We start from the raw sequence: 15,039 nt of genomic DNA, 5'->3' as shown, positions 1-15,039 counted from the left end.
ATGGGATTTTTAAAATTATATCATTTTACTTAAACTCTGGAATTGAATGGCTTTGAAATTAAATAATCCAACTGCTTTGATTTACCATATGGACTAAAATGACTCTCATTTTAAGGGTGATTGCTGTATAATAGTCAAGAAGCCGCAAAAAGGGAAGAAAGATGATTTATTTAAATAAAATTCAATGAAACAGTCACTTTTTAGGAAACTAAGATTGTTATTCTGGACTTTGTCAGTATTTGAACAGCTTTGATCCATGTTCTGTAACATGGGAAAATGCAATTCAGAGACACACCCAGAAGCACTGTATTTAACACTTATTGAATGCCTGAAGAATGATCCTGCTTAAATGAGCTACTCTATACTATTTAAATCATTTATCTATAGCATGCTGTACATAAATGCCAGGACCAAGAGGGGCTGCTACCATGTGTGTACAGGAAAAAGGACACAGCATGTTTAGGTAATAAGATCATGTAGGCATTATTCAACACACTAATCGAATCAGGTGACTCTACATGGCTTGTAGCAGATGCACATCTCCTGCTAATATCTGTAAAAGCCTCATTTGTTTGATGAGAGAGCAATTCTAGCAGACAGAGCTGAAAGATAAACAGCAAAAAGCTGAGTGTCATGTTTGTACCACATATCTTCAGACATAGCCTGCCTATTTTAACTTACCTGTTATGCAACAGAAAAGGATTCATTCTCTATATTAATGGATAAGATGCTGCCTTAAATTGATAATGTGACATTTCAGATCTGATTTATTGTTTTCTATTCAGTGCATGCACATACAGAGAGCAAAGGAAAGGGTTTGAGTGTATGAAAAAGGTCACAGATGAAAGCAGCATACACTAAAGATGACATCGAGGCTCCTAGCAGTTTTTAGGAATTTTATCTTCCTCAAATGCTTGAGTAGACAAGTGTTGTAAGAGGAATCTGCATGCTGGAATTATGGTGGATATATGATACAACCTGATCAACAAGATATCTTAGGAGGAGAGAGTATCAGAAAGGCTCTAAGCTAGCAACACTATACTAAAATGAAAAAAAGCCATTTGAAATACAAATCCCTTTATAATTATTTTTCATATCACCTTTAAAAAAATCTGTAAGATGGAGGGGAAAACATCTAAATATCCAGTAACATTTTTAAGGAATTGTAGAAGACTGAGCACTAGTCTAGAAAGATGGACAGTTCTTTTTTGAACAAGGTCTTTCTACATTAACAGTAAAATCATATTTAGTAGCTGCCCAATAATCCATTCTAGTCTTTGGCTATCTGAACTTGCTTAAAGTGTCACTTTCTTACAGCTAAGATGCATCTATGGGGTTTTTTTCCCTTTTTTTTTCTGGACAAACAAATGAGAAGACTTGAAGCTGCTTATTTAGACATAGTAACAGAGAAATTGGAAGGGACAAACCTTCTCTTTAAAGATACTCCAGCAAACTCTTGCAGCTGAAACTTCCGTTCCAGCACTTAAGGCCAAAAAAGGCAGCACCACCATTTTGTTGTTATTTTTTCATCTCAGTGACAGCAATATTGGAAAACAACAAGAAAATTTGAGAGCTAATTCAATTTCAATTGAAAAAGATGAAGAATTGTGCATCATTTTATCTGGGAAAGGAGAAGCTGGTAAAACAGACAATGAAAGATTTTCAGGCAGGAAGGAAATCAAGAGTAGGAAGAGTGTCTTTATGTTAGAAAGGTCACAAGCTTCAGACACTTTGTTTTCAGAACTTATGCTTTCAAATAACCACTCAAAGTTACAGAGAAGCACAATGAAATGGTTCTTTTAAAAAGTGGGAGTTTCTCCAAGCAGTCCCACTCAGTTACTTTGATTTTTGCATTTGTTTTGGATAGAAACCAGGTACACAGAGAGCTGGTAAAGAGAGTTTCAGAAAACATTAGTGATTCACTGGATTTTTTAGACTTGTCTCTAACTGCGTTGAAGACAACTTTTTGCTTGGTCAGAAAAGTCACATTGTCCGGGTTAAACACAGGCATGGGTGAGGTCAGTAAAAACCATATTTACCTGAGTTTCTCTGGATTTAGTAGATTTTTCACTGGCAACACCCATTTTCTGCACCAATGACAACAGCATGTCAATAAATCCGAGATGAATCACCATGACAGCTGATATGACTGTAGGCCAAGAGCTGTGGACAAACATTTTCTGGCATGATACTTGCAGTCGGTGTGTGAGCTCTGCAAACCTGGATTAAATGGTGCAGTTTTAAATTTGTATCTCACTTGGAATAATTTTACTTCACTGTTGCTCAAAGCAAAGGTAACCTTGAAGTTTTACATGGCATATCAGCTAAAAAAAAAAGAAAAAAACCAAAAAAAACCAAACAAACAAACAAACAAAAAAACCAACTATCTTCAGAGCATTCAGAAAGCTGCACTGGAAACAAAGAGATTTAATTCCCAACCAGAAAAAATGTTTTGAGCCTCGCTGTAGAGCAAGTGTGAGTGAAGCCTATGGTATTATGTTAGCAATTTATCCAGCCTCCATATCATCTCAGGTATCTGAAACATCAAAAATAATGTACCATGGACTAGAATTACTGCACTTAGGCATTTTTGTTGCTGCAATAATATACTAAAATTATCTGCAGCTCCACAATTAAAACCTAGGCTTCAGAAGCTCTATGAAGGTTAGTGTATCTTCAAAGCACTTTACAGATCAATCCTTTTCAGCATCACTCCAAAAGTGGAAAGAATTACCTTTATCTAATTGAGAAGCAAGCTGCAGCACAAAGACACAGTGAGTCATCTGCCAGTTAAGTGCCTGGATACCAGGGGGATGATACAAGAACAGAGAACAGAGTGTCCAGAGCACATCACATCATCTGCAGCTGGTTTCCAGAACATTAATCTCATCTCCTTTCTATATTTAGTCTTCCATATACTTGTTCTGTAAACCATTTTCCATACCTGTGCTACACAGCTATTCAGCCACTTCCCAAAAATGCATTTTCCATCCGCTTCTCTTTTCGCATGACATTTATTTCCTCTTCTATCCGTTTTTTCACACTGCCAATACCTGAAAGTTGCAACCATTTCCAGCTCCCTGCATCCCCCTGAGCTTCCTTTTTCAGGGATTCCAGGCAGCCAGGCTCCTAGCAGCTCTTTGGAAATCACAGTGCACTGGGCTGAACACTGAAAATGGGCCCGGCAATTCTTTTAATCCCAGAGAATGTTACTTTCCACTGAGCCTACAAGGGCACAGTCTGAAGCCTCTTCATCAGTTTATATCAAATTCTTCAAACCTTTCCCATATATTAGCAATATTCAAAATGCTTTCTTTTGGGTAGCCAAGAAGTTGACATTTTCTAAGGACTCCTGCTAAAGTTACTGTTCATTTCAAATGACATTTTTCCTTAGCCACTGAAATTTACACCAATTATATGCAAACCCCAAATTTTGCAGTCACTCTGTTTAATGGCACAGGGTGACACTAAATACCATCAAAAACAATGACACCTTCACATGCAAACAACCATCAATATTTATTTCTGTTCTCAAGGATGCATCTCAGAGTCTAAATTTAGGCACACAGGGAGGACAAGGGACAAAGACAGAATCTTTCTGGGAAAACACAGACAATATGCAATGTTTCCCATTGCTTTACCAAAGCTAATCTGCTTCAGCAACTTTAGCTGCCACCTATTCTACTCAGATCTAGCCCAGATTGCTCTTTTTTAAGTTCAGGACAGTTTGGCAGATAATCACGCAGATTCCCAAGCCATTTTCAGCCCATGGTCTGTAAAAGCCCTTTTGTTCTGGTGGACAATCAGATCTAGAGCTTCACATATTTCCTACATGAAATACAGATTAAACATAAATCAGCTGCTTTCCACTACCCATTTCTCTGCCTGTTTAAATCTTATTAAAGCACCTTGACAGCCAGAGACTATGGGGAAAAATATATGCTGAATGTTATTTTCTCCTCCTCAGATGCCTTAGTTGCTGGGCTGCAAAGTACTGTGGTATCAATAAGATCACAACAAATCTGTTGTTTAAAATTACTGTCTCCTTGTATCTTTTTTGAAGGGCTCTTCCTGCTGGATATCAAGTTCTCTGCAAACTCTGCAAGATTTTTTTTTTCTGATGATAAGGTGACCCTAAGGTTTCATGGGCTAAAATGTTGCTGTAACTTGTGGTTTTATCTAGCAGCTATTATCTAGACCTTTGATAATAGTCTAAAACCCCTTCAAGCATATATATTTTTAGTCCTGGTCAACTTCAGAAAAACAGGTATATGAAATATTAACATTCTGCAGGTGCTGCTCTTGTACACTTCTCCTAACCTCAGGCCCAGCTTTGTCTGGAATGACCTTTGCTGTGTCCTGGCTCTTAGGACAGCTCCTTGCATTTCAACCAGATTATAATCCAGACAGAGGAACAGATCAAAAACTAGTCTAGTCCCCTGTGCTGTAGGATACCTCAGTAAAAGTAACACAACATCATAATTTAGACCAGGTCATGGAGCCTAAGATCTCTGAAGTCAACTCATCCAGACAGAAATATGTTCTGGTAGCAGCATTATTCACTTGCCTTTAAACTTTCTCTTAATCTTCAAATGATGGCAGCAAAAATGTTCCATATATGAGGAACAATTATAAACCCATTTAAAAACTCGTATTGTACCACCATGCAAATGTCAAACATACTCTGATTTTTAAATATTTCCCTGCAGATTTGTATTTCTTCTTCAGCAAAGAAACCCTATCCTGCAGATACTGCAATGGTTGTGAGGTTATTTGGGCAGATACTCTGATGGTGCCATGGTTATTAAATCAGGCTTCTGAGACTCCAAAAACACATAGCAATAACCCTTATAGCCTCCCTCATCACAGGATTAGGGAGTTATAGGAAAATTAACAAAGGTGAGTGGAAGTGAATTGGTTTTGAGCACCGGTGGCTTCAGTACTTAAGTGTTTGTATTACCTACAGAAGGCAAGTCTGGGATCCTCAGCCATTGATAAGAAAAATCATAATCAAGCACAAGAAAGGATCCAATCCCAAAAAGTCCTGATTCAAGAATAGTATTTTCTCCCCGGCTAAAACTGTTCAAGACTATTTCCTTTCAGGATAAACTAGCATATTGTCTCATCAGCATGAAAAAAGAAGATAGATTAATGGTGACACAGAAATGGAAACGTATCTTCTCAACCCTAAGTATTTTCTCATGGAGCTGAATTACATGTCACCAACCAACCAGTTCCTGCAGCATTAAACCAATGATATCCTAACCTGTGTTTCTGGACTCCCCAGCAAGGGCACACAAACCCCTGGCCAGGCTTGTTCACCAGTGCTCCAAGGAGGAGCAGGAGGAAGCACCAGTCTCAAAGCTGGCATGATTCTGTTTGCTCAGCTGATATGGCAGGAAGGCTGGGAGGAGGGAATTTGTTTTCACTGCTGTTATTGCACTATTTCAACACACTTTTAATTGTTCTTGCATTTCACCTACTGAGGGCAAGAATTAGATACACAGAAAGTAAAGGCTTTCTATGGGGAAGGACAGCTTGAGATGTTGAGCAGTAGTTTCAACCCAGCATTTGCTGAGTTTGATTTTACTCACTGGGTTCAGCGTTGTCATTCTTGCAGCTCTCTGAGAGGTTCAGAACAAGCCAGAGATTTTCAGTTCCTCTGCCCCCCTGCTGCACTCCTCTTTCACTGTCTACCTCAGACAAAAGTTACCTCTTACCACAACATCAACCTTGGCTCATGAACTGCCATAGTACCCCAAAAGGTAATAAAGAGGCCCAGAGGAGACAATATGGGATGCAGATTTGATATACAGCCTGTCCTTCACAGCCTCACAAAGGCCACGTGACTGAGGCACCCCACAGTTTTAATTGTCTGAAACTCAAAGCCTGAAGAAACTTTTACAATGGCCTTGCCTTTATACACTGTTGCACTCAGAAGACATAATGAGTCCATGCTATGAGCTATCTTACTAATGCAGCTGTCACAATAATGATTTTTCTTTTTTCATCTTCACAGCCAGGTGGTTCAATCCTGAGTTAGAAGAACCTGTTTGCAATTGATCTGGCCATCATCAATTCAGGGAGTAGTTCAGCTGAGAAGAAGGACTTAACATTTGCACCCTAGGTACAGAAATGATCCTGGGTGCCCCAAGTAGTTCAATAAAACAATTTGCTCTTTCACAAGGTAATTTGGATCAAAAATAATGCTTTTGCCTTAAATATCCTTTGTGCAGGCAAAGGATCAATTTAGACAGTAAATCATATTCAGACATGTCCCTATACTGTAGGATGAAGACGTTCTCAAAGCACGAAGTGAATAATTTCTATCAACAAAGACAAAAAGATGTTTAACACAATAATTGAGCCAGCCTACAGTTCATGCAGAATATGACTGCCACCTGCAAAGACACCTCCCTTCAGCACCTGAGGAGGTGCTGGTCTGATCTGGATGAGGCACAGCACAGTGACATGGCCAAGGTGCCCATGTGCCATCACCCACAGGCCGGCTGTTCTCCTCCTCAGCTGAGTGGCAGAAGGGGGTCACCTTCCTACCTGACACCCTGCCAGAGGTCTGTGCAGACAAAATATTGAATTTCTCAACACTCCTGAGGGTGTTCAGCACCTCACAGAAAGTGGCTTAAATCAATAGCAAGATGGCGTGGTTGAGTGTGTCTTGAAAAAGCAAAAAGGTTTTAATAAAAGAAGAAAATAATACAAAACACAAAGAAAAAATCCAAACACAGTGTAGAGACAGGTCCCACACACCTGCTACAACACCTCGAGAATGCACTGAGGAGCCTCTGCTCTCACTTAAGTACTGGATGATTTAGGTGGGCTTTTTTTTGGCAAACAGCCCAATAGAGAATAGTTACTTTACTGAGCCAATTACTGTCAGGAGAGCAAGAACCTTCTAGTGTTCTTCCCTTTTAAAAGGTTTTGGGATGAGTCTTGAACCTTTCCCTACATGGAGACACCTGCTCAGGTGTGGGGTGCTTTACTACAACAAAGTATAAACTGCATTTGTTATGCATTCCTTTTGTTGCCAACTGAGCACTGCTCCTCTGGGAGCTAAAGCTATGTGAGAGCTCACATTTGGTATTCTGAATATTCTCCTTTTACAAACTCTAACCTTTCAACATCTTCTGTTTTGTCAGGCTAGAAATTTGTCACTTTGCATGTCGATTTACATTGTTTTCTGAAGAGTACAGCTAAAGCGAGCAGCAGTTTCTTAAATATACATAGAATAATTGTGTGGATTGGAAATACATTACAGTAGAAATCCCGTGGAAGTGACAATTTACAAAGATTGTTTTCTGAAAAGACAGAAGAATTTGAGAACATGCAGATGGCATGCTGACAGAAAAATCTAGATTAATTTGCCAGTCAAATTAAAAAAAAAATTAAATTTACATACCAGCAACTTTTCTGTATATGCCTTAGAAGTTTTCTTTCTTGGCATGTATTAAAGCTTCCCTGAAAAGACACTAAAATAACAACTGAGCCAATTTTATTTTAATGCAAACTCCAAAATTCTGTCAGAAAGCTTCTCTTTGGCAATAACCACTGGCTGGAGTATTACACATTGAATAATTGCTGACAAACCAAAAGAAAATGGTTTGCCAGGTATTTAAGAATGAGCAATGTTAGCACCTTTCCTAAGAACAAAATGAGAGCTAAGTAATTTGTACCTACAAGAAGGTCTATACATAACATTACCTGTCAGGAAGTCAGTTGGCACCACTGATGGGGCTGAAAAACAAATAATAATGGGTTTCAAAGTGGCTGCCTACAGATCAATTCATTCCAGGCTCCACATACATTCAGGAGAACTGCTGCTCTGAATGAGCATGTGAGAGAAGGTTCCCTTGGATGCCATTTCTGTAACACAGTCCAAAATAAAGTCCTTCTCCACCCTCACCCCACCAAAAGTGAGGTGTGGTATGTCCTCTGGAGTCACCTAAAGCTCCATTCCAACTCAAAATTAGATTAAGTCTCAAATGCAGGTTGAACAGATAGAAACCATTTGGTAACCTGCCATCAGATTATCAGTTCAGATGGTTTTAATTTTCCCGACCACAAGCACTCTGTTTCCCTTCTTATGTCGTCTGAAAGGGTTTATATTTAGTGCACAACCCCTTTCTACACAGGAATTACAGGAGAGCTTCATGAAGATTTTCAAATCCAGAATTGCAGCCTGTCACTTTTCCTTCACACAGCTCCTAGCCCAGTTGTGAATTTGTGGGGGTGGATGTGTGGGGGAGTTGCAGTCTTCTTTCTTCTCCTTCTTCTGACTGATGGGAAACGATAGGCAGCAGAAAAAACCAAATCAGGTTTACAATGCTGAGACAGAGAGAAAAGGCAGCTCTAATACCCATGTCACCAGAGAGCACAGCCAACAGAGGGTGACGGCTCCAAGGGAGAGCTTGGACATCCCAATGACATCAGTCAACAACCCCTGCTGTCTAAAATTCCATGCAATTTTAAAAACACCACTGTTGACAAGTACAGGATATGTTTATTTTTTAAAGCAAGAAATGGGTCACAGCTCATCAGCTCCTGGGAATTTTGACAATTGATCCAACCAGGAGCTCTGAAAGCAGAAGAGCTTCTCCCAAGCACTCAACAGGAAGGAGCATTTTAAGGATAAACCCTAAACTACGCTTCAAGAAAGGCAGCTTCTATTGAAGACAAATATGCAAGAGGCACTTTAAAAGATGTCTGTTTTTCAGGAACATATCTGAATTAATGAGTTTGCACTGAGAAACTTAGCTAAAACCTAGCTAGACCTTGAAACTTAGCTAAAAACCAATTGTATTAGTTATTCAGACTGCTGGTGCCCAGGACAAAAAAAAAAAATATATTTTCAACACCTATTTCTGACTCTGAAGAGCCAGGACCATTGTAAAGAACACAGATTTTCCATCACTGATTATGTACCCCCAAGCAATATTTTTTAAGTGCAAACCTGTATTAGTTCATAGAGGATATTTCTGAAAATATTGTCAACATTTATAACAGCACAGATTGCCTGTGTAATCTAGAGACACAAGCAAAAAATGGGTATTTTCCTAGAATCCACGTTTGTTCTAATGAGAAAGAATGGCTGGATTTAGTCAACTAACAGCTAACTGAGAAAGCTTAGTCCATCACTAAAAGCTGGCTCTGATTTTCTGAGCAATGTCCTATATATATTCTAGTATAGATAGAATTTAGACCAGGTTTGAGAGAGTCAGGGATCCTTAGGAAAAAAGTGTTATAGCCTCTACTCAGTACAGAAGTGTCCCTTAACAAAAGTCCAGATGAATGAAATCTTAGCATTGCTAAAAAAAATGCTGATTGTTCACTATTCTTCTTCAGTGAGAAGGCAGAGGAAATCCATTACTTTAAAGTTCTGCTCATGTTCAGAATTGGGTCAATCACCCAGAAAATCACTTCCTACTTAAACCGAGTCTCCACCAAAACTATTTTCAGGATGAATCCTTATGAAGGAAGCACCGAATCCGCCCTTCTGTGTCCAAAACAATATATTGATTTGATACTAACTTAAGAATACCTGTCAAGAACAACACAGGACTTTATCTCGCGTGGAAACAAACTGCGAACTTGCAGGAAATGCACTTTAAATGGCAGCTGATAATAATGGTCTGATAGAGGTGCTGTGCTGGCACTTGGGCAATAAAGGTGCATTTTCTGATTCTTCACAGGACCAGCTGGACTCTGTCCACAGTTCTTCCATAGGAAGGCTTAAAAATCCATCCTTCACCTGCCCTTTTGCCTTGTCCCAGAGACATTTCAGGACTCTGTTTAAGGTTTTGCTATTTACTTTTATTATGACAGCTCAAAAAAAGAAAAGAAAAAAAAAAGGTGAGAGATCTGGTCTTTCTGGGCTAAAGCAATAGGAGATGAACCTTCTGTTCATTTAAAGGTGATATTTCCAAAGTTTGTTCTTTGTCTTTGTGTGCTCAGAAATATGTGTGCAGACTGGAGTACTCCTATTGCCTTGGAAACATTTTTGCACTGATTTGAAGCATGCACCAAGTGAAAATTCATATTCATAGTTAGTCTGACCTAACTTCAGCAGTTTCTTTTATGACAAGCAATAAGAATGGAAAAAGCCACCACAAGTCTGTCACCATGCAGTTAGTGCTGCTTTCATTAGAAGTTGAAACCATAAAATTGAAAGCCTCACTTTCAGCATGTAAAAACCCAGCATTTATTTAAGAGTCACTTTTTAAATAAATACTGTCCCTACTGTCATTACCAGCTATTTAATCACAAGAGTCTTCTTAAGAATATAAAGCAGGAAGTGATTAAGTTAAGTTAGAGCCAGTATCTACAAGTCTCCCCTTAAACAAGCAGTATATAAATACACAAATATATGTATATTCCTGAGGGCTGTTCTAACATGGTGTCTGAATGAATGAGACTGTTAATGGATGAAGAGCACAGTATGCACTTGCTATCCACATTGAACTAATCTATGACACAAAGAAGATTTAAAGAAAATTTGAAGACCACAAACAATAACCTGCAGCAAAGGAAAATCTTAGCGTGAACTTTTCATACCTCACTTATTTTCCTAATTTTTCATAATAATCTTGCAATTTAAGAGAAGACTCCAAGCTGTCATTTCACTTCTGCTTCTTTCCACCAAAATTTTCCCCTACCTCTAGAATCATCCCTACAGCAATATTCTGCTTATACTGGATAAAACAATCAAGGAAGATGCTTGTTTTAAAACTAGATACTTCTAGTATTTTCTTTTCCAGACTCTCCTACATTCTCCATAATTGTATGCATTACACACCACATGATGGGGAGGTGTAGATCATACTGGCTGCTGTGGGAGAGCCAAGGGAAAAGGTGGTACTCAGCAACTTTTTCTTCAAACCCACCCCTCTTCTTTCTGAACAGGCCAGACTTCTTCCAAAAATCTCAAAGCCTTCTCTTTCTTTTTATTGCTTTAGGTTTTGTATAAGTCAAATGTTCAATACACTCTTTTTCATGCCATAAAACAGCATATGGTCCTGGGTACCTTGAGCACGCTCCTGAGAGAATCCCTGTTTTCAGAGGAGAGGGTTTATTGCCAAACTGGCAGGCAGTTTTTAGTTCCCTAAGCTCAGTGACACTTACTCAGTATTTGTGATCTTTTTTGTGACACAGAACTCAGGGATGCTTTCAGAGCCTGAATCGCCAGCTTGCCTCTAGTATCTGACAGCTGGAGGACAGATGTGCAGAGAGGCTGGCAAGGCACAGCTGGGTTTGACACCCCTCAGATAACTCACTCATGGGACTGCACACTGCCACAGGTGAGCAAGCTGTGTGCTGGCAGCAGTGGTAGGAAGCCAGAGGTTTGGAGTCTTTTATTTCTGATTTTCAGAGTTGCAATACCAATCCTTAACTCCTTCTCACACAATTTCTACAAGAGCTCTGTGTAAGTCACTACAATATCCAAATCACATTCTTCCCTGACAACGCTGATTTTATCATTTCTCCTGATTTAAACAAAACCAAGATCCTGTCATTGCTACTTGCCAAGTTTGTTAAGCATCCTCATCTAAAAGGCTGTGAATCACTCTAGGTAATTTAGGTCCCATGTCCTATTTCATAAAGGAAGTTCTTCAGCTTGAAATTTAACATGTATCTCTCCAAACCAAAAGAGGTTCTAAAGGAGATAATTACATGCACAGAGTAAGGAAACACAAAAGCTACAATTATATATTCAGCTACAGCTCTGGTTATGATTATTATTCCATGTGATCTCTTGGCAAACACCATCCCATTCTCCACTTCCAAGCAGGTTGCAGTGAGAGCCTCTCTGAAGTCTCCTTCTCTGTGGAGACAGACTCTCCCTCCTCTATCATTCTCCTCTTTATTCCTTATCACAACAACTTTTATACCCTAACAACATAGTTGACATTACAGGTTACACAAACTATGTAACCAATCCTTGCCTTAAGGTGGCTAAGATCAAGAGGCTACAATTCTACATATCAAACCCTATAATTCCCCAAGACACCTTAATGTAAAAAGTAAATTCTTGCTGCGCCACAACTGAGAATTTCTTCTGCGCCACAGAGGCCTCCAGGCCCTGCAGGCCCAGGGGCCCACAGGCCTCACAGGCCAAAGGGCTCAGTCCGGAATTGCTCGCACCTCACTCCAAATATAAGTCATGTCCCCGATCTCAGAGAAACTCTGCCACACATGGGACGAAGTTTCTTCCCCCAGAAGTACGTAAGTAATATTCTTGATATGCCACAAGAGGTTAGTTCTGTCTGAAAAAGAGGTGAAACCTCTCCCAGCCACAATTTTTCAGCCATGTAGAGTTTGGTTGACTTTGCCTTACCCTCTGTACGCAGCATCCATGTCAGGTCTCCACCTGAATTTCAGCAAGTCATTAATGCCAAAACCTTAAATGTATTCTTAATTTGCATTTCTGCATGTCCAAGTTTCTGGCCTGAAGACACCTTGATAGGGAAATGTTGAGACTCTGAAATGCTCTCACACATCAAAGATCAAACTTCCAAACAGAACTTCCTCAGCACTTATGTTTTTAACTGTAAAGTCTCTCAAACAGTTTCTTGTGCTATCCTATCAGTGTCCCCACCTTTCTGCTTTAGAGATTAATTTCTCCCTGTCTTATTATACACATCCTATTTAGCTGCTACTCCCTTTCTGTTAGGCCCCTGTGGGAGTAGATCTTACACATTTGCTATCAGAGATAAAATACTTACATTTTATCGTAAATTTAGTAGAGTCATGCACATTTCTTGCTTTCTTTCATGTAAGAGATTGGCGGGAGAAGGTGTTTTGTTTCTTCAATGCAAATACCCTCGGGATATAAAGCAGTGCAGACATCCTCTGCTCACCATTGCTGACAATAAGACAGACAATTGACAAACCAGCCAATCTTACCTGCATCTTGTGTTCAGAGGGCTGAAAAGGACCTTGGATTGTGAAAGGAACTAATTAGTGAAATTAGCATAAAGCAGACCTTTAGCTGGACTATTTAGGACTGTGGCAGGGCAGGTATTCTTTGTTCTCACAGCTTTTCTGGTGGGGAGAAGGGTGGATAATTGCAGTGTGCCGGGGCAGTATTCATACACAGCGAGGATCCTTTCAGCCAGAGCTGCCAAACCAACAGAGGAAGGGCACTGAGCTTTCCCCATCTGCAAGGCCTTTTGCTGTCAGGCCATTTTTAGAGCTTTTCCTTGGTGCATGGGGAGGGAAAAGTAGGCAGGGGAGTCCCAACCATTTGTTTTCCTTCCCCTAATTCTGCTGAGCATCGAGGCTTTTAGCTGCTGCCTTTGGAGATAAAGGTTTGCCCATCCCCTTTCCCATTTTCAACCTGCAAGGCAAATTTTAGGGGGAAAAAATTAATCATAGTTTTCCAAGCTTCTCTTTGTCTAAGGTAAGAATAGGAAATGTTTTCCTTTCAGGGCAGTTCTGAGCTAGCAGCAGCAAAGAAAGCAGCCCCTCAATAAGCAGAGCCAAAACTAAATACAGGCCAGTGAAAAGAATATGGCTGTGGTATGAGATTTGCTTACATTTCTGTTATTTATTAATTGCCCAAAAGCTCAATGTTGCAATATCTACCTACAAACCCCCCTCCTGTAACCCTAGAGAGGAATGAAATCTGCTGGCCTGAAGCACAGCAGTGACAGGAAGCACAATCAAATCACTTCCACACCCAGAACCTTGTTAGGAGAGCAAGGTACTTAAATATTTCCTAATTTTCTGTAAAAAAGGCCATGCGTACAGGGGAATTGCTTGTAGCCAAACCATCTGAGTCAGAGTGAGCTGCTAGAACTGCAGTTTCTCTGTGGAAGGGGAAGGGCAACTCTTTGGAACAAAGCCTTGGTTTGTTTTACATCTGACCCAAAGGGTCACTTCTTAATAAGCCTCTAGCAGGATGCAATAAGATAACAAGTGTTAAGATGCCACTAGCTTGTGTTGATGCATGGGAGACAAAAATAATCATTTTCAGGAAACAACTCTGAATACAAGAGGGGAAACTGTTGTTCATAACCCCTCGCTCTCTTACCACAGAATAAACACACAAAACTCAAAAAGAAAGTTTTCTTTTACAATAGTCTGCCTGAATCTCGAAGAGGGATGACAGACATGGGCTGTCATGATGCTGTGCAGGGCCAGGAGCTGGACTCAGTGATCCTTGATCCCTTCCAGCTCTGCTTATTCTTTGACCTCTTTCCTGTAGCTGCAGTTTGGCAAATACACCTTCAAGGCAGTAATCTTTCCTATTTAATCTCAAGGCAGGACAGGCACATACCTCAGGCTGCTCAGGATGAATGCACGAACCTAGACTTTGTTTATTTGTATGAATATATGGACACTACTCCTTCCCAGAAGTCTGTTTCCATTTTTTGCTTTAGAGGATTCCCAGGAAGTACATGAAAGCTGAGCACAATGTTCAGCCATTGTAGCAAAGAGACATATGGAGAGAAGGAGTGTTACTTCAGAAGCTGCTTTTTTAACCAGGCGAATATGCCAGCTGCTTTTAAACTCTTCACAGGTTTTCAGTGCTGCAAATAATCTTGAGATGTAGCTCTTAAAGGGAGCGTAAGCAGGTGGTCAAAGTTTAGGAAAAACTCCACTCGATGCATGTATCATCTGCTTATTTCCATTGATGTGAATAATACAGCATGCCCAGTATTATAAATAATCGAAAGTGCAACACATTTATAGTTCTTCGGTGGTTGGACACTCAAAGGGTTTATGAATTAGGTTTGAGTTACTCAAAAGAGAACAAATTTGTACTATTTAGAAGAGTTCTGACGTGTAGAGAGCTTTTAGAAACAGAACAGGGTTCTGCAGATTGAGAAATTTCCACATAACAGATGACATTATCACCTAATGTGCCTCTGCAAGGCACTTGGCTGAGGGATGGGGATAAAAATAAAATGGAAGCCAGGCACAGATAAATACAAAATCTGCTAGTACAGACAAACTGAGGCTATGGACCAGTGAGAAAAAATCCCCCCAAACTTCAGAGCCCAGAGTTCACCTTCACAGGTA

The sequence above is a fragment of the Sylvia atricapilla genome, chromosome 5 (assembly GCF_009819655.1).
Source record: "Sylvia atricapilla isolate bSylAtr1 chromosome 5, bSylAtr1.pri, whole genome shotgun sequence".
Lineage (NCBI taxonomy): Eukaryota > Metazoa > Chordata > Aves > Passeriformes > Sylviidae > Sylvia > Sylvia atricapilla.
The sequence above is the reverse complement of the archived record's forward strand: the minus strand, read 5'-3'. Positions refer to the sequence as shown.